This window comes from Leiobunum rupestre, chromosome 1 (assembly GCF_980474605.1).
Source record: "Leiobunum rupestre chromosome 1, qqLeiRupe1.1.hap1, whole genome shotgun sequence".
Taxonomy (NCBI): Eukaryota; Metazoa; Arthropoda; class Arachnida; order Opiliones; family Sclerosomatidae; genus Leiobunum; species Leiobunum rupestre.
In genome coordinates, this window is record NC_143384.1 from 83,367,410 (window position 1) to 83,387,624 (window position 20,215).

At 42.0% G+C, this 20,215-nt stretch overlaps 75 non-coding genes across 75 annotated transcripts; 29 read left to right on the forward strand and 46 right to left on the reverse strand.

The window, feature by feature from the left end:
• The first annotated feature begins 37 nt into the window (after positions 1-37).
• On the forward strand, positions 38-109 carry TRNAE-UUC (transfer RNA glutamic acid (anticodon UUC)). The gene has a single exon. It is a non-coding gene; the product is annotated as a tRNA-Glu (tRNA).
• A 116-nt stretch (positions 110-225) lies between these two features.
• TRNAE-UUC (transfer RNA glutamic acid (anticodon UUC)) lies at positions 226-297 on the forward strand. Its single transcript has one exon. It is a non-coding gene; the product is annotated as a tRNA-Glu (tRNA).
• A 116-nt stretch (positions 298-413) lies between these two features.
• Positions 414-485, forward strand: TRNAE-UUC (transfer RNA glutamic acid (anticodon UUC)). The gene has a single exon. It is a non-coding gene; the product is annotated as a tRNA-Glu (tRNA).
• A 116-nt stretch (positions 486-601) lies between these two features.
• On the forward strand, positions 602-673 carry TRNAE-UUC (transfer RNA glutamic acid (anticodon UUC)). The gene has a single exon. It is a non-coding gene; the product is annotated as a tRNA-Glu (tRNA).
• A 116-nt stretch (positions 674-789) lies between these two features.
• Positions 790-861, forward strand: TRNAE-UUC (transfer RNA glutamic acid (anticodon UUC)). The gene has a single exon. It is a non-coding gene; the product is annotated as a tRNA-Glu (tRNA).
• Positions 862-977: 116 nt separating this feature from the next.
• On the forward strand, positions 978-1,049 carry TRNAE-UUC (transfer RNA glutamic acid (anticodon UUC)). Its single transcript has one exon. It is a non-coding gene; the product is annotated as a tRNA-Glu (tRNA).
• Positions 1,050-1,353: 304 nt separating this feature from the next.
• TRNAE-UUC (transfer RNA glutamic acid (anticodon UUC)) lies at positions 1,354-1,425 on the forward strand. Its single transcript has one exon. It is a non-coding gene; the product is annotated as a tRNA-Glu (tRNA).
• A 116-nt stretch (positions 1,426-1,541) lies between these two features.
• On the forward strand, positions 1,542-1,613 carry TRNAE-UUC (transfer RNA glutamic acid (anticodon UUC)). The gene has a single exon. It is a non-coding gene; the product is annotated as a tRNA-Glu (tRNA).
• A 116-nt stretch (positions 1,614-1,729) lies between these two features.
• On the forward strand, positions 1,730-1,801 carry TRNAE-UUC (transfer RNA glutamic acid (anticodon UUC)). The gene has a single exon. It is a non-coding gene; the product is annotated as a tRNA-Glu (tRNA).
• A 116-nt stretch (positions 1,802-1,917) lies between these two features.
• On the forward strand, positions 1,918-1,989 carry TRNAE-UUC (transfer RNA glutamic acid (anticodon UUC)). The gene has a single exon. It is a non-coding gene; the product is annotated as a tRNA-Glu (tRNA).
• Positions 1,990-2,105: 116 nt separating this feature from the next.
• On the forward strand, positions 2,106-2,177 carry TRNAE-UUC (transfer RNA glutamic acid (anticodon UUC)). Its single transcript has one exon. It is a non-coding gene; the product is annotated as a tRNA-Glu (tRNA).
• A 304-nt stretch (positions 2,178-2,481) lies between these two features.
• TRNAE-UUC (transfer RNA glutamic acid (anticodon UUC)) lies at positions 2,482-2,553 on the forward strand. The gene has a single exon. It is a non-coding gene; the product is annotated as a tRNA-Glu (tRNA).
• A 116-nt stretch (positions 2,554-2,669) lies between these two features.
• TRNAE-UUC (transfer RNA glutamic acid (anticodon UUC)) lies at positions 2,670-2,741 on the forward strand. Its single transcript has one exon. It is a non-coding gene; the product is annotated as a tRNA-Glu (tRNA).
• Positions 2,742-2,857: 116 nt separating this feature from the next.
• Positions 2,858-2,929, forward strand: TRNAE-UUC (transfer RNA glutamic acid (anticodon UUC)). Its single transcript has one exon. It is a non-coding gene; the product is annotated as a tRNA-Glu (tRNA).
• Positions 2,930-3,045: 116 nt separating this feature from the next.
• On the forward strand, positions 3,046-3,117 carry TRNAE-UUC (transfer RNA glutamic acid (anticodon UUC)). The gene has a single exon. It is a non-coding gene; the product is annotated as a tRNA-Glu (tRNA).
• Positions 3,118-3,233: 116 nt separating this feature from the next.
• TRNAE-UUC (transfer RNA glutamic acid (anticodon UUC)) lies at positions 3,234-3,305 on the forward strand. Its single transcript has one exon. It is a non-coding gene; the product is annotated as a tRNA-Glu (tRNA).
• Positions 3,306-3,421: 116 nt separating this feature from the next.
• On the forward strand, positions 3,422-3,493 carry TRNAE-UUC (transfer RNA glutamic acid (anticodon UUC)). Its single transcript has one exon. It is a non-coding gene; the product is annotated as a tRNA-Glu (tRNA).
• A 116-nt stretch (positions 3,494-3,609) lies between these two features.
• Positions 3,610-3,681, forward strand: TRNAE-UUC (transfer RNA glutamic acid (anticodon UUC)). The gene has a single exon. It is a non-coding gene; the product is annotated as a tRNA-Glu (tRNA).
• A 116-nt stretch (positions 3,682-3,797) lies between these two features.
• Positions 3,798-3,869, forward strand: TRNAE-UUC (transfer RNA glutamic acid (anticodon UUC)). Its single transcript has one exon. It is a non-coding gene; the product is annotated as a tRNA-Glu (tRNA).
• Positions 3,870-4,173: 304 nt separating this feature from the next.
• TRNAE-UUC (transfer RNA glutamic acid (anticodon UUC)) lies at positions 4,174-4,245 on the forward strand. Its single transcript has one exon. It is a non-coding gene; the product is annotated as a tRNA-Glu (tRNA).
• Positions 4,246-4,361: 116 nt separating this feature from the next.
• On the forward strand, positions 4,362-4,433 carry TRNAE-UUC (transfer RNA glutamic acid (anticodon UUC)). The gene has a single exon. It is a non-coding gene; the product is annotated as a tRNA-Glu (tRNA).
• Positions 4,434-5,113: 680 nt separating this feature from the next.
• Positions 5,114-5,185, forward strand: TRNAE-UUC (transfer RNA glutamic acid (anticodon UUC)). The gene has a single exon. It is a non-coding gene; the product is annotated as a tRNA-Glu (tRNA).
• A 115-nt stretch (positions 5,186-5,300) lies between these two features.
• Positions 5,301-5,372, forward strand: TRNAE-UUC (transfer RNA glutamic acid (anticodon UUC)). The gene has a single exon. It is a non-coding gene; the product is annotated as a tRNA-Glu (tRNA).
• A 116-nt stretch (positions 5,373-5,488) lies between these two features.
• Positions 5,489-5,560, forward strand: TRNAE-UUC (transfer RNA glutamic acid (anticodon UUC)). Its single transcript has one exon. It is a non-coding gene; the product is annotated as a tRNA-Glu (tRNA).
• A 116-nt stretch (positions 5,561-5,676) lies between these two features.
• Positions 5,677-5,748, forward strand: TRNAE-UUC (transfer RNA glutamic acid (anticodon UUC)). Its single transcript has one exon. It is a non-coding gene; the product is annotated as a tRNA-Glu (tRNA).
• Positions 5,749-6,052: 304 nt separating this feature from the next.
• On the forward strand, positions 6,053-6,124 carry TRNAE-UUC (transfer RNA glutamic acid (anticodon UUC)). Its single transcript has one exon. It is a non-coding gene; the product is annotated as a tRNA-Glu (tRNA).
• A 115-nt stretch (positions 6,125-6,239) lies between these two features.
• TRNAE-UUC (transfer RNA glutamic acid (anticodon UUC)) lies at positions 6,240-6,311 on the forward strand. Its single transcript has one exon. It is a non-coding gene; the product is annotated as a tRNA-Glu (tRNA).
• A 116-nt stretch (positions 6,312-6,427) lies between these two features.
• TRNAE-UUC (transfer RNA glutamic acid (anticodon UUC)) lies at positions 6,428-6,499 on the forward strand. The gene has a single exon. It is a non-coding gene; the product is annotated as a tRNA-Glu (tRNA).
• Positions 6,500-6,615: 116 nt separating this feature from the next.
• Positions 6,616-6,687, forward strand: TRNAE-UUC (transfer RNA glutamic acid (anticodon UUC)). The gene has a single exon. It is a non-coding gene; the product is annotated as a tRNA-Glu (tRNA).
• A 1,922-nt stretch (positions 6,688-8,609) lies between these two features.
• On the reverse strand, positions 8,610-8,681 carry TRNAE-UUC (transfer RNA glutamic acid (anticodon UUC)). Its single transcript has one exon. It is a non-coding gene; the product is annotated as a tRNA-Glu (tRNA).
• Positions 8,682-8,797: 116 nt separating this feature from the next.
• Positions 8,798-8,869, reverse strand: TRNAE-UUC (transfer RNA glutamic acid (anticodon UUC)). Its single transcript has one exon. It is a non-coding gene; the product is annotated as a tRNA-Glu (tRNA).
• A 116-nt stretch (positions 8,870-8,985) lies between these two features.
• TRNAE-UUC (transfer RNA glutamic acid (anticodon UUC)) lies at positions 8,986-9,057 on the reverse strand. Its single transcript has one exon. It is a non-coding gene; the product is annotated as a tRNA-Glu (tRNA).
• Positions 9,058-9,173: 116 nt separating this feature from the next.
• Positions 9,174-9,245, reverse strand: TRNAE-UUC (transfer RNA glutamic acid (anticodon UUC)). Its single transcript has one exon. It is a non-coding gene; the product is annotated as a tRNA-Glu (tRNA).
• Positions 9,246-9,361: 116 nt separating this feature from the next.
• Positions 9,362-9,433, reverse strand: TRNAE-UUC (transfer RNA glutamic acid (anticodon UUC)). The gene has a single exon. It is a non-coding gene; the product is annotated as a tRNA-Glu (tRNA).
• A 116-nt stretch (positions 9,434-9,549) lies between these two features.
• TRNAE-UUC (transfer RNA glutamic acid (anticodon UUC)) lies at positions 9,550-9,621 on the reverse strand. The gene has a single exon. It is a non-coding gene; the product is annotated as a tRNA-Glu (tRNA).
• Positions 9,622-9,737: 116 nt separating this feature from the next.
• On the reverse strand, positions 9,738-9,809 carry TRNAE-UUC (transfer RNA glutamic acid (anticodon UUC)). Its single transcript has one exon. It is a non-coding gene; the product is annotated as a tRNA-Glu (tRNA).
• A 116-nt stretch (positions 9,810-9,925) lies between these two features.
• On the reverse strand, positions 9,926-9,997 carry TRNAE-UUC (transfer RNA glutamic acid (anticodon UUC)). The gene has a single exon. It is a non-coding gene; the product is annotated as a tRNA-Glu (tRNA).
• Positions 9,998-10,113: 116 nt separating this feature from the next.
• On the reverse strand, positions 10,114-10,185 carry TRNAE-UUC (transfer RNA glutamic acid (anticodon UUC)). Its single transcript has one exon. It is a non-coding gene; the product is annotated as a tRNA-Glu (tRNA).
• A 116-nt stretch (positions 10,186-10,301) lies between these two features.
• On the reverse strand, positions 10,302-10,373 carry TRNAE-UUC (transfer RNA glutamic acid (anticodon UUC)). The gene has a single exon. It is a non-coding gene; the product is annotated as a tRNA-Glu (tRNA).
• Positions 10,374-10,489: 116 nt separating this feature from the next.
• On the reverse strand, positions 10,490-10,561 carry TRNAE-UUC (transfer RNA glutamic acid (anticodon UUC)). Its single transcript has one exon. It is a non-coding gene; the product is annotated as a tRNA-Glu (tRNA).
• A 116-nt stretch (positions 10,562-10,677) lies between these two features.
• TRNAE-UUC (transfer RNA glutamic acid (anticodon UUC)) lies at positions 10,678-10,749 on the reverse strand. The gene has a single exon. It is a non-coding gene; the product is annotated as a tRNA-Glu (tRNA).
• A 116-nt stretch (positions 10,750-10,865) lies between these two features.
• Positions 10,866-10,937, reverse strand: TRNAE-UUC (transfer RNA glutamic acid (anticodon UUC)). Its single transcript has one exon. It is a non-coding gene; the product is annotated as a tRNA-Glu (tRNA).
• A 116-nt stretch (positions 10,938-11,053) lies between these two features.
• TRNAE-UUC (transfer RNA glutamic acid (anticodon UUC)) lies at positions 11,054-11,125 on the reverse strand. The gene has a single exon. It is a non-coding gene; the product is annotated as a tRNA-Glu (tRNA).
• A 492-nt stretch (positions 11,126-11,617) lies between these two features.
• On the reverse strand, positions 11,618-11,689 carry TRNAE-UUC (transfer RNA glutamic acid (anticodon UUC)). The gene has a single exon. It is a non-coding gene; the product is annotated as a tRNA-Glu (tRNA).
• Positions 11,690-11,805: 116 nt separating this feature from the next.
• TRNAE-UUC (transfer RNA glutamic acid (anticodon UUC)) lies at positions 11,806-11,877 on the reverse strand. Its single transcript has one exon. It is a non-coding gene; the product is annotated as a tRNA-Glu (tRNA).
• A 304-nt stretch (positions 11,878-12,181) lies between these two features.
• Positions 12,182-12,253, reverse strand: TRNAE-UUC (transfer RNA glutamic acid (anticodon UUC)). Its single transcript has one exon. It is a non-coding gene; the product is annotated as a tRNA-Glu (tRNA).
• Positions 12,254-12,557: 304 nt separating this feature from the next.
• Positions 12,558-12,629, reverse strand: TRNAE-UUC (transfer RNA glutamic acid (anticodon UUC)). The gene has a single exon. It is a non-coding gene; the product is annotated as a tRNA-Glu (tRNA).
• A 116-nt stretch (positions 12,630-12,745) lies between these two features.
• On the reverse strand, positions 12,746-12,817 carry TRNAE-UUC (transfer RNA glutamic acid (anticodon UUC)). Its single transcript has one exon. It is a non-coding gene; the product is annotated as a tRNA-Glu (tRNA).
• Positions 12,818-12,933: 116 nt separating this feature from the next.
• Positions 12,934-13,005, reverse strand: TRNAE-UUC (transfer RNA glutamic acid (anticodon UUC)). Its single transcript has one exon. It is a non-coding gene; the product is annotated as a tRNA-Glu (tRNA).
• A 306-nt stretch (positions 13,006-13,311) lies between these two features.
• TRNAE-UUC (transfer RNA glutamic acid (anticodon UUC)) lies at positions 13,312-13,383 on the reverse strand. The gene has a single exon. It is a non-coding gene; the product is annotated as a tRNA-Glu (tRNA).
• A 116-nt stretch (positions 13,384-13,499) lies between these two features.
• Positions 13,500-13,571, reverse strand: TRNAV-UAC (transfer RNA valine (anticodon UAC)). Its single transcript has one exon. It is a non-coding gene; the product is annotated as a tRNA-Val (tRNA).
• Positions 13,572-14,063: 492 nt separating this feature from the next.
• On the reverse strand, positions 14,064-14,135 carry TRNAE-UUC (transfer RNA glutamic acid (anticodon UUC)). Its single transcript has one exon. It is a non-coding gene; the product is annotated as a tRNA-Glu (tRNA).
• Positions 14,136-14,440: 305 nt separating this feature from the next.
• Positions 14,441-14,512, reverse strand: TRNAE-UUC (transfer RNA glutamic acid (anticodon UUC)). Its single transcript has one exon. It is a non-coding gene; the product is annotated as a tRNA-Glu (tRNA).
• A 116-nt stretch (positions 14,513-14,628) lies between these two features.
• Positions 14,629-14,700, reverse strand: TRNAE-UUC (transfer RNA glutamic acid (anticodon UUC)). The gene has a single exon. It is a non-coding gene; the product is annotated as a tRNA-Glu (tRNA).
• Positions 14,701-15,006: 306 nt separating this feature from the next.
• On the reverse strand, positions 15,007-15,078 carry TRNAE-UUC (transfer RNA glutamic acid (anticodon UUC)). The gene has a single exon. It is a non-coding gene; the product is annotated as a tRNA-Glu (tRNA).
• Positions 15,079-15,194: 116 nt separating this feature from the next.
• TRNAV-UAC (transfer RNA valine (anticodon UAC)) lies at positions 15,195-15,266 on the reverse strand. The gene has a single exon. It is a non-coding gene; the product is annotated as a tRNA-Val (tRNA).
• Positions 15,267-15,569: 303 nt separating this feature from the next.
• On the reverse strand, positions 15,570-15,641 carry TRNAE-UUC (transfer RNA glutamic acid (anticodon UUC)). The gene has a single exon. It is a non-coding gene; the product is annotated as a tRNA-Glu (tRNA).
• A 116-nt stretch (positions 15,642-15,757) lies between these two features.
• On the reverse strand, positions 15,758-15,829 carry TRNAE-UUC (transfer RNA glutamic acid (anticodon UUC)). Its single transcript has one exon. It is a non-coding gene; the product is annotated as a tRNA-Glu (tRNA).
• A 116-nt stretch (positions 15,830-15,945) lies between these two features.
• TRNAE-UUC (transfer RNA glutamic acid (anticodon UUC)) lies at positions 15,946-16,017 on the reverse strand. Its single transcript has one exon. It is a non-coding gene; the product is annotated as a tRNA-Glu (tRNA).
• A 116-nt stretch (positions 16,018-16,133) lies between these two features.
• On the reverse strand, positions 16,134-16,205 carry TRNAE-UUC (transfer RNA glutamic acid (anticodon UUC)). Its single transcript has one exon. It is a non-coding gene; the product is annotated as a tRNA-Glu (tRNA).
• Positions 16,206-16,321: 116 nt separating this feature from the next.
• TRNAE-UUC (transfer RNA glutamic acid (anticodon UUC)) lies at positions 16,322-16,393 on the reverse strand. Its single transcript has one exon. It is a non-coding gene; the product is annotated as a tRNA-Glu (tRNA).
• Positions 16,394-16,509: 116 nt separating this feature from the next.
• TRNAE-UUC (transfer RNA glutamic acid (anticodon UUC)) lies at positions 16,510-16,581 on the reverse strand. The gene has a single exon. It is a non-coding gene; the product is annotated as a tRNA-Glu (tRNA).
• A 116-nt stretch (positions 16,582-16,697) lies between these two features.
• Positions 16,698-16,769, reverse strand: TRNAE-UUC (transfer RNA glutamic acid (anticodon UUC)). Its single transcript has one exon. It is a non-coding gene; the product is annotated as a tRNA-Glu (tRNA).
• Positions 16,770-16,885: 116 nt separating this feature from the next.
• Positions 16,886-16,957, reverse strand: TRNAE-UUC (transfer RNA glutamic acid (anticodon UUC)). Its single transcript has one exon. It is a non-coding gene; the product is annotated as a tRNA-Glu (tRNA).
• A 116-nt stretch (positions 16,958-17,073) lies between these two features.
• Positions 17,074-17,145, reverse strand: TRNAE-UUC (transfer RNA glutamic acid (anticodon UUC)). Its single transcript has one exon. It is a non-coding gene; the product is annotated as a tRNA-Glu (tRNA).
• Positions 17,146-17,449: 304 nt separating this feature from the next.
• Positions 17,450-17,521, reverse strand: TRNAE-UUC (transfer RNA glutamic acid (anticodon UUC)). Its single transcript has one exon. It is a non-coding gene; the product is annotated as a tRNA-Glu (tRNA).
• Positions 17,522-17,637: 116 nt separating this feature from the next.
• On the reverse strand, positions 17,638-17,709 carry TRNAE-UUC (transfer RNA glutamic acid (anticodon UUC)). The gene has a single exon. It is a non-coding gene; the product is annotated as a tRNA-Glu (tRNA).
• A 116-nt stretch (positions 17,710-17,825) lies between these two features.
• Positions 17,826-17,897, reverse strand: TRNAE-UUC (transfer RNA glutamic acid (anticodon UUC)). The gene has a single exon. It is a non-coding gene; the product is annotated as a tRNA-Glu (tRNA).
• A 306-nt stretch (positions 17,898-18,203) lies between these two features.
• Positions 18,204-18,275, reverse strand: TRNAE-UUC (transfer RNA glutamic acid (anticodon UUC)). Its single transcript has one exon. It is a non-coding gene; the product is annotated as a tRNA-Glu (tRNA).
• Positions 18,276-18,391: 116 nt separating this feature from the next.
• Positions 18,392-18,463, reverse strand: TRNAV-UAC (transfer RNA valine (anticodon UAC)). The gene has a single exon. It is a non-coding gene; the product is annotated as a tRNA-Val (tRNA).
• A 492-nt stretch (positions 18,464-18,955) lies between these two features.
• Positions 18,956-19,027, reverse strand: TRNAE-UUC (transfer RNA glutamic acid (anticodon UUC)). The gene has a single exon. It is a non-coding gene; the product is annotated as a tRNA-Glu (tRNA).
• A 305-nt stretch (positions 19,028-19,332) lies between these two features.
• Positions 19,333-19,404, reverse strand: TRNAE-UUC (transfer RNA glutamic acid (anticodon UUC)). Its single transcript has one exon. It is a non-coding gene; the product is annotated as a tRNA-Glu (tRNA).
• Positions 19,405-19,520: 116 nt separating this feature from the next.
• On the reverse strand, positions 19,521-19,592 carry TRNAE-UUC (transfer RNA glutamic acid (anticodon UUC)). Its single transcript has one exon. It is a non-coding gene; the product is annotated as a tRNA-Glu (tRNA).
• Positions 19,593-19,898: 306 nt separating this feature from the next.
• On the reverse strand, positions 19,899-19,970 carry TRNAE-UUC (transfer RNA glutamic acid (anticodon UUC)). Its single transcript has one exon. It is a non-coding gene; the product is annotated as a tRNA-Glu (tRNA).
• Positions 19,971-20,086: 116 nt separating this feature from the next.
• Positions 20,087-20,158, reverse strand: TRNAV-UAC (transfer RNA valine (anticodon UAC)). The gene has a single exon. It is a non-coding gene; the product is annotated as a tRNA-Val (tRNA).
• Positions 20,159-20,215: the final 57 nt, after the last annotated feature.

Below are 20,215 nucleotides of genomic sequence, written 5' to 3' on the forward strand. Positions count from 1 at the left end.
AACGCGCGCATTTGCGAGAGAGTAGCGATTTCGGTCATCCGATATGGTCTAGTGGCTAGGATATCTGGCTTTCACCCAGAAGGCCCGGGTTCGATTCCCGGTATCGGAGCTTCTTACTATGTATATTACCAATTGGTTAATTTTTATTTATCTCGTTTTTTAAAAAAACGGTGTTTTCAAGCTTTATGAACGCGCGCATTTGCGAGAGAGTAGCTATTTCGGTCATCCGATATGGTCTAGTGGCTAGGATATCTGGCTTTCACCCAGAAGGCCCGGGTTCGATTCCCGGTATCGGAGCTTCTCACTATGTATATTACCAATTGATTAATTTTTATTTATCTCGTTTTTTAAAAAAACGGTGTTTTCAAGCCTTATGAACGCGCGCATTTGCGAGAGAGTAGCGATTTCGGTCTTCCGATATGGTCTAGTGGCTAGGATATCTGGCTTTCACCCAGAAGGCCCGGGTTCGATTCCCGGTATCGGAGCTTCTTACTATGAATATTACCAATTGATTAATTTTTATTTATCTCGTTTTTTAAAAAAACGGTGTTTTCAAGCCTTATGAACGCGCGCATTTGCGAGAGAGTAGCGATTGCGGTCATCCGATATGGTCTAGTGGCTAGGATATCTGGCTTTCATCCAGAAGGCCCGGGTTCGATTCCCGGTATCGGAGCTTCTTACTATGTATATTACCAATTGGTTAATTTTTATTTATCTCGTTTTTTAAAAAAACGGTGTTTTCAAGCCTTATGAACGCGCGCATTTGCGAGAGAGTAGCGATTTCGGTCATCCGATATGGTCTAGTGGCTAGGATATCTGGCTTTCACCCAGAAGGCCCGGGTTCGATTCCCGGTATCGGAGCTTCTCACTATGTATATTACCAATTGATTAATTTTTATTTATCTCGTTTTTTAAAAAAACGGTGTTTTCAAGCCTTATGAACGCGCGCATTTGCGAGAGAGTAGCGATTTCGGTCATCCGATATGGTCTAGTGGCTAGGATATCTGGCTTTCACCCAGAAGGCCCGGGTTCGATTCCCGGTATCGGAGCTTCTCATTATGTATATTACCAATTGATTAATTTTTATTTATCTCGTTTTTTAAAAAAACGGTGTTTTCAAGCCTTATGAACGCGCGCATTTGCGAGAGAGTAGCGCTTGCGGTCATCCGATATGGTCTAGTGGCTAGGATATCTGGCTTTCACCCATAAGACCCGGGTTCGATTCCCGGTATCGGAGCTTCTTACTATGTATATTACCAATTGGTTAATTTTTATTTATCTCGTTTTTTAAAAAAACGGTGTTTTCAAGCCTTATGAACGCGCGCATTTGCGAGAGAGTAGCGATTTCGGTGATCCGATATGGTCTAGTGGCTAGGATATCTGGCTTTCACCCAGAAGGCCCGGGTTCGATTCCCGGTATCGGAGCTTCTTACTATGTATATTACCAATTGGTTAATTTTTATTTATCTCGTTTTTTAAAAAAACGGTGTTTTCAAGCCTTATGAACGCGCGCATTTGCGAGTGAGTAGCGATTTCGGTCATCCGATATGGTCTAGTGGCTAGGATATCTGGCTTTCACCCAGAAGGCCCGGGTTCGATTCCCGGTATCGGAGCTTCTTACTATGTATATTACCAATTGATTAATTTTTATTTATCTCGTTTTTTAAAAAAACGGTGTTTTCAAGCCTTATGAACGCGCGCATTTGCGAGAGAGTAGCGATTTCGGTCTTCCGATATGGTCTAGTGGCTAGGATATCTGGCTTTCACCCAGAAGGCCCGGGTTCGATTCCCGGTATCGGAGCTTCTTACTATGTATATTACCAATTGATTAATTTTTATTTATCTCGTTTTTTAAAAAAACGGTGTTTTCAAACCTTATGAACGCGCGCATTTGCGAGAGAGTAGCGATTTCGGTCATCCGATATGGTCTAGTGGCTAGGATATCTGGCTTTCACCCAGAAGGCCCGGGTTCGATTCCCGGTATCGGAGCTTCTCACTATGTATATTACCAATTGATTAATTTTTATTTATCTCGTTTTTTAAAAAAACGGTGTTTTCAAGCCTTATGAACGCGCGCATTTGCGAGAGAGTAGCGATTTCGGTCATCCGATATGGTCTAGTGGCTAGGATATCTGGCTTTCACCCAGAAGGCCCGGGTTCGATTCCCGGTATCGGAGCTTCTCACTATGTATATTACCAATTGGTTAATTTTAATTTATCTCGTTTATTAAAAAAACGGTGTTTTCAAGCCTTATGAACGCGCGCATTTGCGAGAGAGTAGCGATTTCGGTAATCCCATATGGTCTAGTGGCTAGGATATCTGGCTTTCACCCTGAAGGCCCGGGTTCGATTCCCGGTATCGGAGCTTCTCACTATGTATATTACCAATTGATTAATTTTTATTTATCTCGTTTTTTAAAAAAACGGTGTTTTCAAGCCTTATGAACGCGCGCATTTGCGAGAGAGTAGCGATTTCGGTCATCCGATATGGTCTAGTGGCTAGGATATCTGGCTTTCACCCAGAAGGCCCGGGTTCGATTCCCGGTATCGGAGCTTCTCACTATGTATATTACCAATTGATTAATTTTTATTTATCTCGTTTTTTAAAAAAACGGTGTTTTCAAGCCTTATGAACGCGCGCATTTGCGAGAGAGTAGCGATTTCGGTCATCCGATATGGTCTAGTGGCTAGGATATCTGGCTTTCACCCAGAAGGCCCGGGTTCGATTCCCGGTATCGGAGCTTCTCACTATGTATATTACCAATTGGTTAATTTTTATTTATCTCGTTTTTTAAAAAAACGGTGTTTTCAAGCCTTATGAACGCGCGCATTTGCGAGAGAGTAGCGATTTCGGTCATCCGATATGGTCTAGTGGCTAGGATATCTGGCTTTCACCCAGAAGGCCCGGGTTCGATTCCCGGTATCGGAGCTTCTCTCTATGTATATTACCAATTGGTTAATTTTTATTTATCTCGTTTTTTAAAAAAACGGTGTTTTCAAGCCTTATGAACGCGCGCATTTGCGAGAGAGTAGCGATTTCGGTCATCCGATATGGTCTAGTGGCTAGGATATCTGGCTTTCACCCAGAAGGCCCGGGTTCGATTCCCGGTATCGGAGCTTCTTACTATGTATATTACCAATTGATTAATTTTTATTTATCTCGTTTTTTAAAAAAACGGTGTTTTCAAGCCTTATGAACGCGCGCATTTGCGAGAGAGTAGCGATTTCGGTCATCCGATATGGTCTAGTGGCTAGGATATCTGGCTTTCACCCAGAAGGCCCGGGTTCGATTCCCGGTATCGGAGCTTCTCACTATGTATATTACCAATTGATTAATTTTTATTTATCTCGTTTTTTAAAAAAACGGTGTTTTCAAGCCTTATGAACGCGCGCATTTGCGAGAGAGTAGCGATTTCGGTCATCCGATATGGTCTAGTGGCTAGGATATCTGGCTTTCACCCAGAAGGCCCGGGTTCGATTCCCGGTATCGGAGCTTCTTACTATGTATATTACCAATTGATTAATTTTTATTTATCTCGTTTTTTAAAAAAACGGTGTTTTCAAGCCTTATGAACGCGCGCATTTGCGAGAGAGTAGCGATTTCGGTCTTCCGATATGGTCTAGTGGCTAGGATATCTGGCTTTCACCCAGAAGGCCCGGGTTCGATTCCCGGTATCGGAGCTTCTTACTATGTATATTACCAATTGATTAATTTTTATTTATCTCGTTTTTTAAAAAAACGGTGTTTTCAAGCCTTATGAACGCGCGCATTTGCGAGAGAGTAGCGATTTCGGTCATCCGATATGGTCTAGTGGCTAGGATATCTGGCTTTCACCCAGAAGGCCCGGGTTCGATTCCCGGTATCGGAGCTTCTCACTATGTATATTACCAATTGATTAATTTTTATTTATCTCGTTTTTTAAAAAAACGGTGTTTTCAAGCCTTATGAACGCGCGCATTTGCGAGAGAGTAGCGATTTCGGTCATCCGATATGGTCTAGTGGCTAGGATATCTGGCTTTCACCCAGAAGGCAAGGGTTCGATTCCCGGTATCGGAGCTTCTTACTATGTATATTACCAATTGATTAATTTTTATTTATCTCGTTTTTTAAAAAAACGGTGTTTTCAAGCCTTATGAACGCGCGCATTTGCGAGAGAGTAGCGATTTCGGTCATCCGATATGGTCTAGTGGCTAGGATATCTGGCTTTCACCCAGAAGGCCCGGGTTCGATTCCCGGTATCGGAGCTTCTCACTATGTATATTACCAATTGATTAATTTTTATTTATCTCGTTTTTTAAAAAAACGGTGTTTTCAAGCCTTATGAACGCGCGCATTTGCGAGAGAGTAGCGATTTCGGTCATCCGATATGGTCTAGTGGCTAGGATATCTGGCTTTCACCCAGAAGGCCCGGGTTCGATTCCCGGTATCGGAGCTTCTCACTATGTATATTACCAATTGGTTAATTTTTATTTATCTCGTTTTTTAAAAAAACGGTGTTTTCAAGCCTTATGAACGCGCGCATTTGCGAGAGAGTAGCGATTGCGGTCATCCGATATGGTCTAGTGGCTAGGATATCTGGCTTTCACCCATAAGACCCGGGTTCGATTCCCGGTATCGGAGCTTCTTACTATGTATATTACCAATTGGTTAATTTTTATTTATCTCGTTTTTTAAAAAAACGGTGTTTTCAAGCCTTATGAACGCGCGCATTTGCGATAGAGTAGCGATTTGCTTCATCCGATATGGTCTAGTGGCTAGGATATCTGGCTTTCACCCAGAAGGCCCGGGTCCGATTCCCGGTATCGGAGCTTCTCACTATGTATATTACCAATTGGTTAATTTTTATTTATCTCGTTTTTTAAAAAAACGGTGTTTTCAAGCCTTATGAACGCGCGCATTTGCGAGAGAGTAGCGATTTCGGTCATCCGATATGGTCTAGTGGCTAGGATATCTGGCTTTCACCCATAAGACCCGGGTTCGATTCCCGGTATCGGAGCTTCTTACTATGTATATTACCAATTGGTTAATTTTTATTTATCTCGTTTTTTAAAAAAACGGTGTTTTCAAGCCTTATGAACGCGCGCATTTGCGAGAGAGTAGCGATTTCGGTCATCCGATATGGTCTAGTGGCTAGGATATCTGGCTTTCACCCAGAAGGCCCGGGTTCGATTCCCGGTATCGGAGCTTCTCTCTATGTATATTACCAATTGGTTAATTTTTATTTATCTCGTTTTTTAAAAAACGGTGTTTTCAAGCCTTATGAACGCGCGCATTTGCGAGAGAGTAGCGATTTCGGTCATCCGATATGGTCTAGTGGCTAGGATATCTGGCTTTCACCCAGAAGGCCCGGGTTCGATTCCCGGTATCGGAGCTTCTCTCTATGTATATTACCAATTGGTTAATTTTTATTTATCTCGTTTTTTAAAAAAACGGTGTTTTCAAGCCTTATGAACGCGCGCATTTGCGAGAGAGTAGCGATTGCGGTCATCCGATATGGTCTAGTGGCTAGGATATCTGGCTTTCACCCAGAAGGCCCGGGTTCGATTCCCGGTATCGGAGCTTCTCACTATGTATATTACCAATTGGTTAATTTTTATTTATCTCGTTTTTTAAAAAAACGGTGTTTTCAAGCCTTATGAACGCGCGCATTTGCGATAGAGTAGCGATTTGCTTCATCCGATATGGTCTAGTGGCTAGGATATCTGGCTTTCACCCAGAAGGCCCGGGTTCGATTCCCGGTATCGGAGCTTCTCACTATGTATATTACCAATTGGTTAATTTTTATTTATCTCGTTTTTTAAAAAAACGGTGTTTTCAAGCCTTATGAACGCGCGCATTTGCGAGAGAGTAGCGATTTCGGTCATCCGATATGGTCTAGTGGCTAGGATATCTGGCTTTCACCCATAAGACCCGGGTTCGATTCCCGGTATCGGAGCTTCTTACTATGTATATTACCAATTGGTTAATTTTTATTTATCTCGTTTTTTAAAAAAACGGTGTTTTCAAGCCTTATGAACGCGCGCATTTGCGAGAGAGTAGCGATTTCGGTCATCCGATATGGTCTAGTGGCTAGGATATCTGGCTTTCACCCAGAAGGCCCGGGTTCGATTCCCGGTATCGGAGCTTCTCTCTATGTATATTACCAATTGGTTTATTTTTATTTATCTCGTTTTTTAAAAAACGGTGTTTTCAAGCCTTATGAACGCGCGCATTTGCGAGAGAGTAGCGATTTCGGTCATCCGATATGGTCTAGTGGCTAGGATATCTGGCTTTCACCCAGAAGGCCCGGGTTCGATTCCCGGTATCGGAGCTTCTCTCTATGTATATTACCAATTGGTTAATTTTTATTTATCTCGTTTTTTAAAAAAACGGTGTTTTCAAGCCTTATGAACGCGCGCATTTGCGAGAGAGTAGCGATTGCGGTCATCCGATATGGTCTAGTGGCTAGGATATCTGGCTTTCACCCAGAAGGCCCGGGTTCGATTCCCGGTATCGGAGCTTCTCACTATGTATATTACCAATTGATTAATTTTTATTTATCTCGTTTTTTAAAAAAACGGTGTTTTCAAGCCTTATGAACGCGCGCATTTGCGAGAGAGTAGCGATTTCGGTCATCCGATATGGTCTAGTGGCTAGGATATCTGGCTTTCACCCAGAAGGCCCGGGTTCGATTCCCGGTATCGGAGCTTCTCCGTATATTTCACCATTGGTTAAATTTTCCTTATCTCTTTTTTAAAAAAACAATGTTTTCAAGCCTTATGAACACGCGCATTTGCGAGAGAGTAGCGATTTCGTTCATCCGATATGGTCTAGTGGCTAGGATATCTAACTTTCACCCAGAAGGCCCGGGTTCGTTTCCCGGTATCGGAGCTTCTCCGTATATTTCACCATTGGTGAAATTTTCCTTATCTCTTTTTTAAAAATCGATGTTTTCAAGCCTTATGAACGCGCGCATTTGCTCTGTCTCTTGGTTTTGCTCCTGGGATTTTTGGGCGGAGTTGAAAACAAAAATTAATTGGTGACCTCCCATTACGGGGGTTATTGGTGTACCTAAGACTCGTGTCCTGGCATGGTACGTATGACGTCGTCTGATTTACGATAGGTCGCTCGGGGTTGCGGGGGGATGCAGTAGCGGCGCTAAGGGTGGGCTGAAGTGGGCTTTAGCCCCCCTGCATTTCTGAGAGGGGCCACATATTTATATTAAAAGGGCCACATATTCATAATTAAGAGGCCACATATTTTAATTTATGAATTTTCATTATCTCTAGAAATTTGTTTTATTGCCAAGAAACCTTTTCTCTGGAAAAAAAAACTTTCCAAATCAATTTGTTTACTCAAAAAGGTAGTAGACCATAAACATATGGATTCGGGAGGAAGGTAGCGGAAATTGAGATAAAGTTGAAAAGAAAGGGGCTTATGGGAATTTAGGGAAATATCTCAGGCATGCACGTGTCCCCTCCAGGTCAGATACAAGGTCAGTAGGGGGTCCACAAAACGTGACGAGAGCCGCAACAATAAAACGACCTTGCTCTTCTCGCTTCCTGGAAAATTTTGGGTTTTTTCGATTTCACCACTTTTCCGAAATATGGTCAATCCAAGGTTCCCGCTAAGGGCCACAAAATAATTAGCCCACCTGTGAAAAAACCTTAGCGCCGCTACTGGGGGGATGCCAGGTAGTCTCGAGGTTACTCTAATTTTTGCTTCCAAGCGGAAATGTCCAGACTCCTCCGGGACCTTATGGTGGCAGCCTTGGAAAACGTGCGCTTTTCTTGGGATCTTGCTACCTGATGGTGGGCTAGAGGCCCGCAAATATGATAATGATTCTATAGCATCGTTGTGAGCTGAGGGGTCTAGTTCGGAAAGTTTTTTGGAAAACCTGGGTGGGGACGGCTCGGAATGTCTGGCACCATGGTCTTGTGACCGAAAGAAAAACACTTTCATTGGCGAGGGATTAATTTTAGCCTTGCTGAAGGCAGGCATTTAGTTTATAGTTTAAGTATCCTGTTTCATTAATTCTCTTAATTTTATATTTTATATCGAGGGTTGATCGTTTTCTATCAGATTTATAAACTATATTTAATTTGTATGTAGCGTTAAAAATTTATTAAAGTTTTAAGTTTATCATTAATTTTAATTATATTTAACATTGGGATTAGTTTTAATTAAATAGAGCTCTAAATTCTGAGGTATTTGATATATGGGGCTTTATAATAATTTTATTATTTAATAATTATTATAGATGGTCAAAAGTGAAGGTAAAATGTAATAACAAAATTAAATAAAACACAGTAAAAAATAACGTAATTATGCGGGGATGATAAACTTTAAGGGTTACATGTTTATTTAGTACCGGGCATTTCGGTGCGAACGTTTAGGTCTGAACAATTTGTTGCCTATATCCGTTTTATGAAAAGGTTTGAAAATGAAATGGAAATGGGTATAATGTTTGTATTTTAGTAATTGAAACAAGCATTGAAATATTTAAAATCAAAATGTCCAAAAATTAAAATTGAAATTGTTGGTGATATTTTTAAGCCTAAGATAATCTGGAGTCTTCGTAAGCTTTTACCTTTATTGGAACTCAACCGGTCGATGACATAGTGAGAAGCTCCGATACCGGGAATCGAACCCGGGCCTTCTGGGTGAAAGCCAGATATCCTAGCCACTAGACCATATCGGATGACCGAAATCGCTACTCTCTCGCAAATGCGCGCGTTCATAAGGCTTGAAAACACCGTTTTTTTAAAAAACGAGATAAATAAAAATTAACCAATTGGTAATATACATAGTGAGAAGCTCCGATACCGGGAATCGAACCCGGGCCTTCTGGGTGAAAGCCAGATATCCTAGCCACTAGACCATATCGGATGACCGAAATCGCTACTCTCTCGCAAATGCGCGCGTTCATAAGGCTTGAAAACACCGTTTTTTTAAAAAACGAGATAAATAAAAATTAACCAATTGGTAATATACATAGTGAGAAGCTCCGATACCGGGAATCGAACCCGGGCCTTCTGGGTGAAAGCCAGATATCCTAGCCACTAGACCATATCGGATGACCGAAATCGCTACTCTCTCGCAAATGCGCGCGTTCATAAGGCTTGAAAACACCGTTTTTTTAAAAAACGAGATAAATAAAAATTAACCAATTGGTAATATACATAGTGAGAAGCTCCGATACCGGGAATCAAACCCGGGCCTTCTGGGTGAAAGCCAGATATCCTAGCCACTAGACCATATCGGATGACCGAAATCGCTACTCTCTCGCAAATGCGCGCGTTCATAAGGCTTGAAAACACCGTTTTTTTAAAAAACGAGATAAATAAAAATTAACCAATTGGTAATATACATAGTGAGAAGCTCCGATACCGGGAATCAAACCCGGGCCTTCTGGGTGAAAGCCAGATATCCTAGCCACTAGACCATATCGGATGACCGAAATCGCTACTCTCTCGCAAATGCGCGCGTTCATAAGGCTTGAAAACACCGTTTTTTTAAAAAACGAGATAAATAAAAATTAACCAATTGGTAATATACATAGTGAGAAGCTCCGATACCGGGAATCAAACCCGGGCCTTCTGGGTGAAAGCCAGATATCCTAGCCACTAGACCATATCGGATGACCGAAATCGCTACTCTCTCGCAAATGCGCGCGTTCATAAGGCTTGAAAACACCGTTTTTTTAAAAAACGAGATAAATAAAAATTAACCAATTGGTAATATACATAGTGAGAAGCTCCGATACCGGGAATCAAACCCGGGCCTTCTGGGTGAAAGCCAGATATCCTAGCCACTAGACCATATCGGATGACCGAAATCGCTACTCTCTCGCAAATGCGCGCGTTCATAAGGCTTGAAAACACCGTTTTTTTAAAAAACGAGATAAATAAAAATTAACCAATTGGTAATATACATAGTGAGAAGCTCCGATACCGGGAATCGAACCCGGGCCTTCTGGGTGAAAGCCAGATATCCTAGCCACTAGACCATATCGGATGAAGCAAATCGCTACTCTATCGCAAATGCGCGCGTTCATAAGGCTTGAAAACACCGTTTTTTTAAAAAACGAGATAAATAAAAATTAACCAATTGGTAATATACATAGTGAGAAGCTCCGATACCGGGAATCAAACCCGGGCCTTCTGGGTGAAAGCCAGATATCCTAGCCACTAGACCATATCGGATGACCGAAATCGCTACTCTATCGCAAATGCGCGCGTTCATAAGGCTTGAAAACACCGTTTTTTTAAAAAAAGAGATAAATAAAAATTAACCAATTGGTAATATACATAGTGAGAAGCTCCGATACCGGGAATCAAACCCGGGCCTTCTGGGTGAAAGCCAGATATCCTAGCCACTAGACCATATCGGATGACCGAAATCGCTACTCTCTCGCAAATGCGCGCGTTCATAAGGCTTGAAAACACCGTTTTTTTAAAAAAAGAGATAAATAAAAATTAACCAATTGGTAATATACATAGTGAGAAGCTCCGATACCGGGAATCGAACCCGGGCCTTCTGGGTGAAAGCCAGATATCCTAGCCACTAGACCATATCGGATGAAGCAAATCGCTACTCTATCGCAAATGCGCGCGTTCATAAGGCTTGAAAACACCGTTTTTTTAAAAAACGAGATAAATAAAAATTAACCAATTGGTAATATACATAGTGAGAAGCTCCGATACCGGGAATCAAACCCGGGCCTTCTGGGTGAAAGCCAGATATCCTAGCCACTAGACCATATCGGATGAAGCAAATCGCTACTCTATCGCAAATGCGCGCGTTCATAAGGCTTGAAAACACCGTTTTTTTAAAAAACGAGATAAATAAAAATTAACCAATTGGTAATATACATAGTGAGAAGCTCCGATACCGGGAATCAAACCCGGGCCTTCTGGGTGAAAGCCAGATATCCTAGCCACTAGACCATATCGGATGACCGAAATCGCTACTCTCTCGCAAATGCGCGCGTTCATAAGGCTTGAAAACACCGTTTTTTTAAAAAACGAGATAAATAAAAATTAACCAATTGGTAATATACATAGTGAGAAGCTCCGATACCGGGAATCGAACCCGGGCCTTCTGGGTGAAAGCCAGATATCCTAGCCACTAGACCATATCGGATGAAGCAAATCGCTACTCTATCGCAAATGCGCGCGTTCATAAGGCTTGAAAACACCGTTTTTTTAAAAAACGAGATAAATAAAAATTAACCAATTGGTAATATACATAGTGAGAAGCTCCGATACCGGGAATCAAACCCGGGCCTTCTGGGTGAAAGCCAGATATCCTAGCCACTAGATCATATCGGATGAAAGTAATCGCTACTCTCTCGCAAATGCGCGCGTTCATAAGGCTTGAAAACACCGTTTTTTTAAAAAACGAGATAAATAAAAATTAACCAATTGGTAATATACATAGTGAGAAGCTCCGATACCGGGAATCAAACCCGGGCCTTCTGGGTGAAAGCCAGATATCCTAGCCACTAGACCATATTGGATGACCGAAATCGCTACTCTCTCGCAAATGCGCGCGTTCATAAGGCTTGAAAACACCGTTTTTTTAAAAAACGAGATAAATAAAAATTAACCAATTGGTAATATACATAGTGAGAAGCTCCGATACCGGGAATCGAACCCGGGCCTTCTGGGTGAAAGCCAGATATCCTAGCCACTAGACCATATCGGATGAAGCAAATCGCTACTCTATCGCAAATGCGCGCGTTCATAAGGCTTGAAAACACCGTTTTTTTAAAAAACGAGATAAATAAAAATTAACCAATTGGTAATATACATAGTGAGAAGCTCCGATACCGGGAATCAAACCCGGGCCTTCTGGGTGAAAGCCAGATATCCTAGCCACTAGACCATATCGGATGACCGAAATCGCTACTCTCTCGCAAATGCGCGCGTTCATAAGGCTTGAAAACACCGTTTTTTTAAAAAACGAGATAAATAAAAATTAACCAATTGGTAATATCCATAGTGAGCAGCTCTGATACCGGGAATCGAACCCGGGCCTTATGGGTGAAAGCCAGATATCCTAGCCACTAGACCATATCGGATGACCGAAATCGCTACTCTCTCGCAAATGCGCGCGTTCATAAGGCTTGAAAACACCGTTTTTTTAAAAAACGAGATAAATAAAAATTAACCAATTGGTAATATACATAGTGAGAAGCTCCGATACCGGGAATCGAACCCGGGCCTTCTGGGTGAAAGCCAGATATCCTAGCCACTAGACCATATCGGATGAAGCAAATCGCTACTCTATCGCAAATGCGCGCGTTCATAAGGCTTGAAAACACCGTTTTTTTAAAAAACGAGATAAATAAAAATTAACCAATTGGTAATATACATAGTGAGAAGCTCCGATACCGGGAATCAAACCCGGGCCTTCTGGGTGAAAGCCAGATATCCTAGCCACTAGATCATATCGGATGAAAGTAATCGCTACTCTCTCGCAAATGCGCGCGTTCATAAGGCTTGAAAACACCGTTTTTTTAAAAAACGAGATAAATAAAAATTAACCAATTGGTAATATACATAGTGAGAAGCTCCGATACCGGGAATCAAACCCGGGCCTTCTGGGTGAAAGCCAGATATCCTAACCACTAGACCATATTGGATGACCGAAATCGCTACTCTCTCGCAAATGCGCGCGTTCATAAGGCTTGAAAACACCGTTTTTTTAAAAAACGAGATAAATAAAAATTAACCAATTGGTAATATACATAGTGAGAAGCTCCGATACCGGGAATCGAACCCGGGCCTTCTGGGTGAAAGCCAGATATCCTAGCCACTAGACCATATCGGATGAAGCAAATCGCTACTCTATCGCAAATGCGCGCGTTCATAAGGCTTGAAAACACCGTTTTTTTAAAAAACGAGATAAATAAAAATTAACCAATTGGTAATATACATAGTGAGAAGCTCCGATACCGGGAATCAAACCCGGGCCTTCTGGGTGAAAGCCAGATATCCTAGCCACTAGACCATATCGGATGACCGAAATCGCTACTCTCTCGCAAATGCGCGCGTTCATAAGGCTTGAAAACACCGTTTTTTTAAAAAACGAGATAAATAAAAATTAACCAATTGGTAATATCCATAGTGAGCAGCTCTGATACCGGGAATCGAACCCGGGCCTTATGGGTGAAAGCCAGATATCCTAGCCACTAGACCATATCGGATGACCGAAATCGCTACTCTATCGCAAATGCGCGCGTTCATAAGGCTTGAAAACACCGTTTTTTTTTAAAAAACGAGATAAATAAAAATTAACCAATTGGTAATATACATAGTGAGAAGCTCCGATACCGGGAATCGAACCCGGGACTTCTGGGTGAAAGCCAGATATCCTAGCCACTAGACCATATCGGATGAACCAAATCGCTACTCTCTCGCAAATGCGCGCGTTCATAAGGCTTGAAAACACCGTTTTTTTAATAAACGAGATAAATAAAAATTAACCAATTGGTAATATACATAGTGAGAAGCTCCGATACCGGGAATCGAACCCGGGCCTTCTGGGTGTAAGCCAGATATCCTAGCCACTAGACCAAATCGGATGAACCAAATCGCTACTCTCTCGCAAATGCGCGCGTTTATAAGACTTGAAAACACCGTTTTTTTAAAAATGAGATAAGAAAAATTTAACCAATTGGTAATATATATAATGAGAAGCTACGATACCGGGAATCGAACCCGGGCCTTCTGGGTGAAAGCCAGATATCCTAGCCACTAGACCATATCGGACGAACCAAATCGCTACTCTATCGCAAATGCGCGCGTTCATAAGGCTTGAAAACACCGTTTTTTTAAAAAACGAGATAAATAAAAATTTAACCAATTGGTAACATATATAGTGAGAAGCTCCGATACCGGGAACCGAACCCGGGCCTTCTGGGTGAAAGCCAGATATCCTAGCCACTAGACCATATCGGATGAACCAAATCGCTACTCTATCGCAAATGCGCGCGTTCATAAGGCTTGAAAACACCGTTTTTTTAAAAAACGAGATAAATAAAAATTAACCAATTGGTAATATACATAGTGAGAAGCTCCGATACCGGGAATCGAACCCGGGCCTTCTGGGTGAAAGCCAGATATCCTAGCCACTAGACCATATCGGACGAACCAAATCGCTACTCTATCGCAAATGCGCGCGTTCATAAGGCTTGAAAACACCGTTTTTTTAAAAAACGAGATAAATAAAAATTTAACCAATTGGTAACTTATATAGTGAGAAGCTCCGATACCGGGAACCGAACCCGGGCCTTCTGGGTGAAAGCCAGATATCCTAGCCACTAGACCATATCGGATGACCGAAATCGCTACTCTCTCGCAAATGCGCGCGTTCATAAGGCTTGAAAACACCGTTTTTTTAAAAAACGAGATAAATAAAAATTAACCAATTGGTAATATACATAGTGAGAAGCTCCGATACCGGGAATCGAACCCGGGCCTTCTGGGTGAAAGCCAGATATCCTAGCCACTAGACCATATCGGATGAAGCAAATCGCTACTCTATCGCAAATGCGCGCGTTCATAAGGCTTGAAAACACCGTTTTTTTAAAAAACGAGATAAATAAAAATTAACCAATTGGTAATATACATAGTGAGAAGCTCCGATACCGGGAATCAAACCCGGGCCTTCTGGGTGAAAGCCAGATATCCTAGCCACTAGACCATATCGGATGACCGAAATCGCTACTCTCTCGCAAATGCGCGCGTTCATAAGGCTTGAAAACACCGTTTTTTTAAAAAACGAGATAAATAAAAATTAACCAATTGGTAATATCCATAGTGAGCAGCTCTGATACCGGGAATCGAACCCGGGCCTTATGGGTGAAAGCCAGATATCCTAGCCACTAGACCATATCGGATGACCGAAATCGCTACTCTATCGCAAATGCGCGCGTTCATAAGGCTTGAAAACACCGTTTTTTTTTAAAAAACGAGATAAATAAAAATTAACCAATTGGTAATATACATAGTGAGAAGCTCCGATACCGGGAATCGAACCCGGGACTTCTGGGTGAAAGCCAGATATCCTAGCCACTAGACCATATCGGATGAACCAAATCGCTACTCTCTCGCAAATGCGCGCGTTCATAAGGCTTGAAAACACCGTTTTTTTAATAAACGAGATAAATAAAAATTAACCAATTGGTAATATACATAGTGAGAAGCTCCGATACCGGGAATCGAACCCGGGCCTTCTGGGTGTAAGCCAGATATCCTAGCCACTAGACCAAATCGGATGAACCAAATCGCTACTCTCTCGCAAATGCGCGCGTTTATAAGACTTGAAAACACCGTTTTTTTAAAAATGAGATAAGAAAAATTTAACCAATTGGTAATATATATAATGAGAAGCTACGATACCGGGAATCGAACCCGGGCCTTCTGGGTGAAAGCCAGATATCCTAGCCACTAGACCATATCGGATGACCGAAATCGCTACTCTCTCGCAAATGCGCGCGTTCATAAGGCTTGAAAACACCGTTTTTTTAAAAAACGAGATAAATAAAAATTAACCAATTGGTAATATACATAGTGAGAAGCTCCGATACCGGGAATCAAACCCGGGCCTTCTGGGTGAAAGCCAGATATCCTAGCCACTAGACCATATCGGATGACCGAAATCGCTACTCTCTCGCAAATGCGCGCGTTCATAAGGCTTGAAAACACCGTTTTTTTAAAAAACGAGATAAATAAAAATTAACCAATTGGTAATATACATAGTGAGAAGCTCCGATACCGGGAATCAAACCCGGGCCTTCTGGGTGAAAGCCAGATATCCTAGCCACTAGACCATATCGGATGACCGAAATCGCTACTCTCTCGCAAATGCGCGCGTTCATAAGGCTTGAAAACACCGTTTTTTTAAAAAACGAGATAAATAAAAATTAACCAATTGGTAATATACATAGTGAGAAGCTCCGATACCGGGAATCGAACCCGGGCCTTCTGGGTGAAAGCCAGATATCCTAGCCACTAGACCATATCGGATGAAGCAAATCGCTACTCTATCGCAAATGCGCGCGTTCATAAGGCTTGAAAACACCGTTTTTTTAAAAAACGAGATAAATAAAAATTAACCAATTGGTAATATACATAGTGAGAAGCTCCGATACCGGGAATCAAACCCGGGCCTTCTGGGTGAAAGCCAGATATCCTAGCCACTAGACCATATCGGATGACCGAAATCGCTACTCTATCGCAAATGCGCGCGTTCATAAGGCTTGAAAACACCGTTTTTTTAAAAAACGAGATAAATAAAAATTAACCAATTGGTAATATACATAGTGAGAAGCTCCGATACCGGGAATCAAACCCGGGCCTTCTGGGTGAAAGCCAGATATCCTAGCCACTAGACCATATCGGATGACCGAAATCGCTACTCTCTCGCAAATGCGCGCGTTCATAAGGCTTGAAAACACCGTTTTTTTAAAAAACGAGATAAATAAAAATTAACCAATTGGTAATATACATAGTGAGAAGCTCCGATACCGGGAATCGAACCCGGGCCTTCTGGGTGAAAGCCAGATATCCTAGCCACTAGACCATATCGGATGAAGCAAATCGCTACTCTATCGCAAATGCGCGCGTTCATAAGGCTTGAAAACACCGTTTTTTTAAAAAACGAGATAAATAAAAATTAACCAATTGGTAATATACATAGTGAGAAGCTCCGATACCGGGAATCAAACCCGGGCCTTCTGGGTGAAAGCCAGATATCCTAGCCACTAGACCATATCGGATGAAGCAAATCGCTACTCTATCGCAAATGCGCGCGTTCATAAGGCTTGAAAACACCGTTTTTTTAAAAAACGAGATAAATAAAAATTAACCAATTGGTAATATACATAGTGAGAAGCTCCGATACCGGGAATCAAACCCGGGCCTTCTGGGTGAAAGCCAGATATCCTAGCCACTAGACCATATCGGATGACCGAAATCGCTACTCTCTCGCAAATGCGCGCGTTCATAAGGCTTGAAAACACCGTTTTTTTAAAAAACGAGATAAATAAAAATTAACCAATTGGTAATATACATAGTGAGAAGCTCCGATACCGGGAATCGAACCCGGGCCTTCTGGGTGAAAGCCAGATATCCTAGCCACTAGACCATATCGGATGAAGCAAATCGCTACTCTATCGCAAATGCGCGCGTTCATAAGGCTTGAAAACACCGTTTTTTTAAAAAACGAGATAAATAAAAATTAACCAATTGGTAATATACATAGTGAGAAGCTCCGATACCGGGAATCAAACCCGGGCCTTCTGGGTGAAAGCCAGATATCCTAGCCACTAGATCATATCGGATGAAAGTAATCGCTACTCTCTCGCAAATGCGCGCGTTCATAAGGCTTGAAAACACCGTTTTTTTAAAAAACGAGATAAATAAAAATTAACCAATTGGTAATATACATAGTGAGAAGCTCCGATACCGGGAATCAAACCCGGGCCTTCTGGGTGAAAGCCAGATATCCTAGCCACTAGACCATATCGGATGACCGAAATCGCTACTCTCTCGCAAATGCGCGCGTTCATAAGGCTTGAAAACACCGTTTTTTTAAAAAACGAGATAAATAAAAATTAACCAATTGGTAATATACATAGTGAGAAGCTCCGATACCGGGAATCGAACCCGGGCCTTCTGGGTGAAAGCCAGATATCCTAGCCACTAGACCATATCGGATGAAGCAAATCGCTACTCTATCGCAAATGCGCGCGTTCATAAGGCTTGAAAACACCGTTTTTTTAAAAAACGAGATAAATAAAAATTAACCAATTGGTAATATACATAGTGAGAAGCTCCGATACCGGGAATCAAACCCGGGCCTTCTGGGTGAAAGCCAGATATCCTAGCCACTAGACCATATCGGATGACCGAAATCGCTACTCTCTCGCAAATGCGCGCGTTCATAAGGCTTGAAAACACCGTTTTTTTAAAAAACGAGATAAATAAAAATTAACCAATTGGTAATATCCATAGTGAGCAGCTCTGATACCGGGAATCGAACCCGGGCCTTATGGGTGAAAGCCAGATATCCTAGCCACTAGACCATATCGGATGACCGAAATCGCTACTCTATCGCAAATGCGCGCGTTCATAAGGCTTGAAAACACCGTTTTTTTTTAAAAAACGAGATAAATAAAAATTAACCAATTGGTAATATACATAGTGAGAAGCTCCGATACCGGGAATCGAACCCGGGACTTCTGGGTGAAAGCCAGATATCCTAGCCACTAGACCATATCGGATGAACCAAATCGCTACTCTCTCGCAAATGCGCGCGTTCATAAGGCTTGAAAACACCGTTTTTTTAATAAACGAGATAAATAAAAATTAACCAATTGGTAATATACATAGTGAGAAGCTCCGATACCGGGAATCGAACCCGGGCCTTCTGGGTGTAAGCCAGATATCCTAGCCACTAGACCAAATCGGATGAACCAAATCGCTACTCTCTCGCAAATGCGCGCGTTTATAAGACTTGAAAACACCGTTTTTTTAAAAATGAGATAAGAAAAATTTTACCAATTGGTAATATATATAATGAGAAGCTACGATACCGGGAATCGAACCCGGGCCTTCTGGGTGAAAGCCAGATATCCTAGCCACTAGACCATATCGGACGAACCAAATCGCTACTCTATCGCAAATGCGCGCGTTCATAAGGCTTGAAAACACCGTTTTTTTAAAAAACGAGATAAATAAAAATTTAACCAATTGGTAACATATATAGTGAGAAGCTCCGATACCGGGAACCGAACCCGGGCCTTCTGGGTGAAAGCCAGATATCCTAGCCACTAGACCATATCGGATGAACCAAATCGCTACTCTATCGCAAATGCGCGCGTTCATAAGGCTTGAAAACACCGTTTTTTTAAAAAACGAGATAAATAAAAATTAACCAATTGGTAATATACATAGTGAGAAGCTCCGATACCGGGAATCGAACCCGGGCCTTCTGGGTGAAAGCCAGATATCCTAGCCACTAGACCATATCGGACGAACCAAATCGCTACTCTATCGCAAATGCGCGCGTTCATAAGGCTTGAAAACACCGTTTTTTTAAAAAACGAGATAAATAAAAATTTAACCAATTGGTAACTTATATAGTGAGAAGCTCCGATACCGGGAACCGAACCCGGGCCTTCTGGGTGAAAGCCAGATATCCTAGCCACTAGACCATATCGGATGACCGAAATCGCTACTCTCTCGCAAATGCGCGCGTTCATAAGGCTTGAAAACACCGTTTTTTTAAAAAACGAGATAAATAAAAATTAACCAATTGGTAATATACATAGTGAGAAGCTCCGATACCGGGAATCGAACCCGGGCCTTCTGGGTGAAAGCCAGATATCCTAGCCACTAGACCATATCGGATGAAGCAAATCGCTACTCTATCGCAAATGCGCGCGTTCATAAGGCTTGAAAACACCGTTTTTTTAAAAAACGAGATAAATAAAAATTAACCAATTGGTAATATACATAGTGAGAAGCTCCGATACCGGGAATCAAACCCGGGCCTTCTGGGTGAAAGCCAGATATCCTAGCCACTAGACCATATCGGATGACCGAAATCGCTACTCTCTCGCAAATGCGCGCGTTCATAAGGCTTGAAAACACCGTTTTTTTAAAAAACGAGATAAATAAAAATTAACCAATTGGTAATATCCATAGTGAGCAGCTCTGATACCGGGAATCGAACCCGGGCCTTATGGGTGAAAGCCAGATATCCTAGCCACTAGACCATATCGGATGACCGAAATCGCTACTCTATCGCAAATGCGCGCGTTCATAAGGCTTGAAAACACCGTTTTTTTTTAAAAAACGAGATAAATAAAAATTAACCAATTGGTAATATACATAGTGAGAAGCTCCGATACCGGGAATCGAACCCGGGACTTCTGGGTGAAAGCCAGATATCCTAGCCACTAGACCATATCGGATGAACCAAATCGCTACTCTCTCGCAAATGCGCGCGTTCATAAGGCTTGAAAACACCGTTTTTTTAATAAACGAGATAAATAAAAATTAACCAATTGGTAATATACATAGTGAGAAGCTCCGATACCGGGAATCGAACCCGGGCCTTCTGGGTGTAAGCCAGATATCCTAGCCACTAGACCAAATCGGATGAACCAAATCGCTACTCTCTCGCAAATGCGCGCGTTTATAAGACTTGAAAACACCG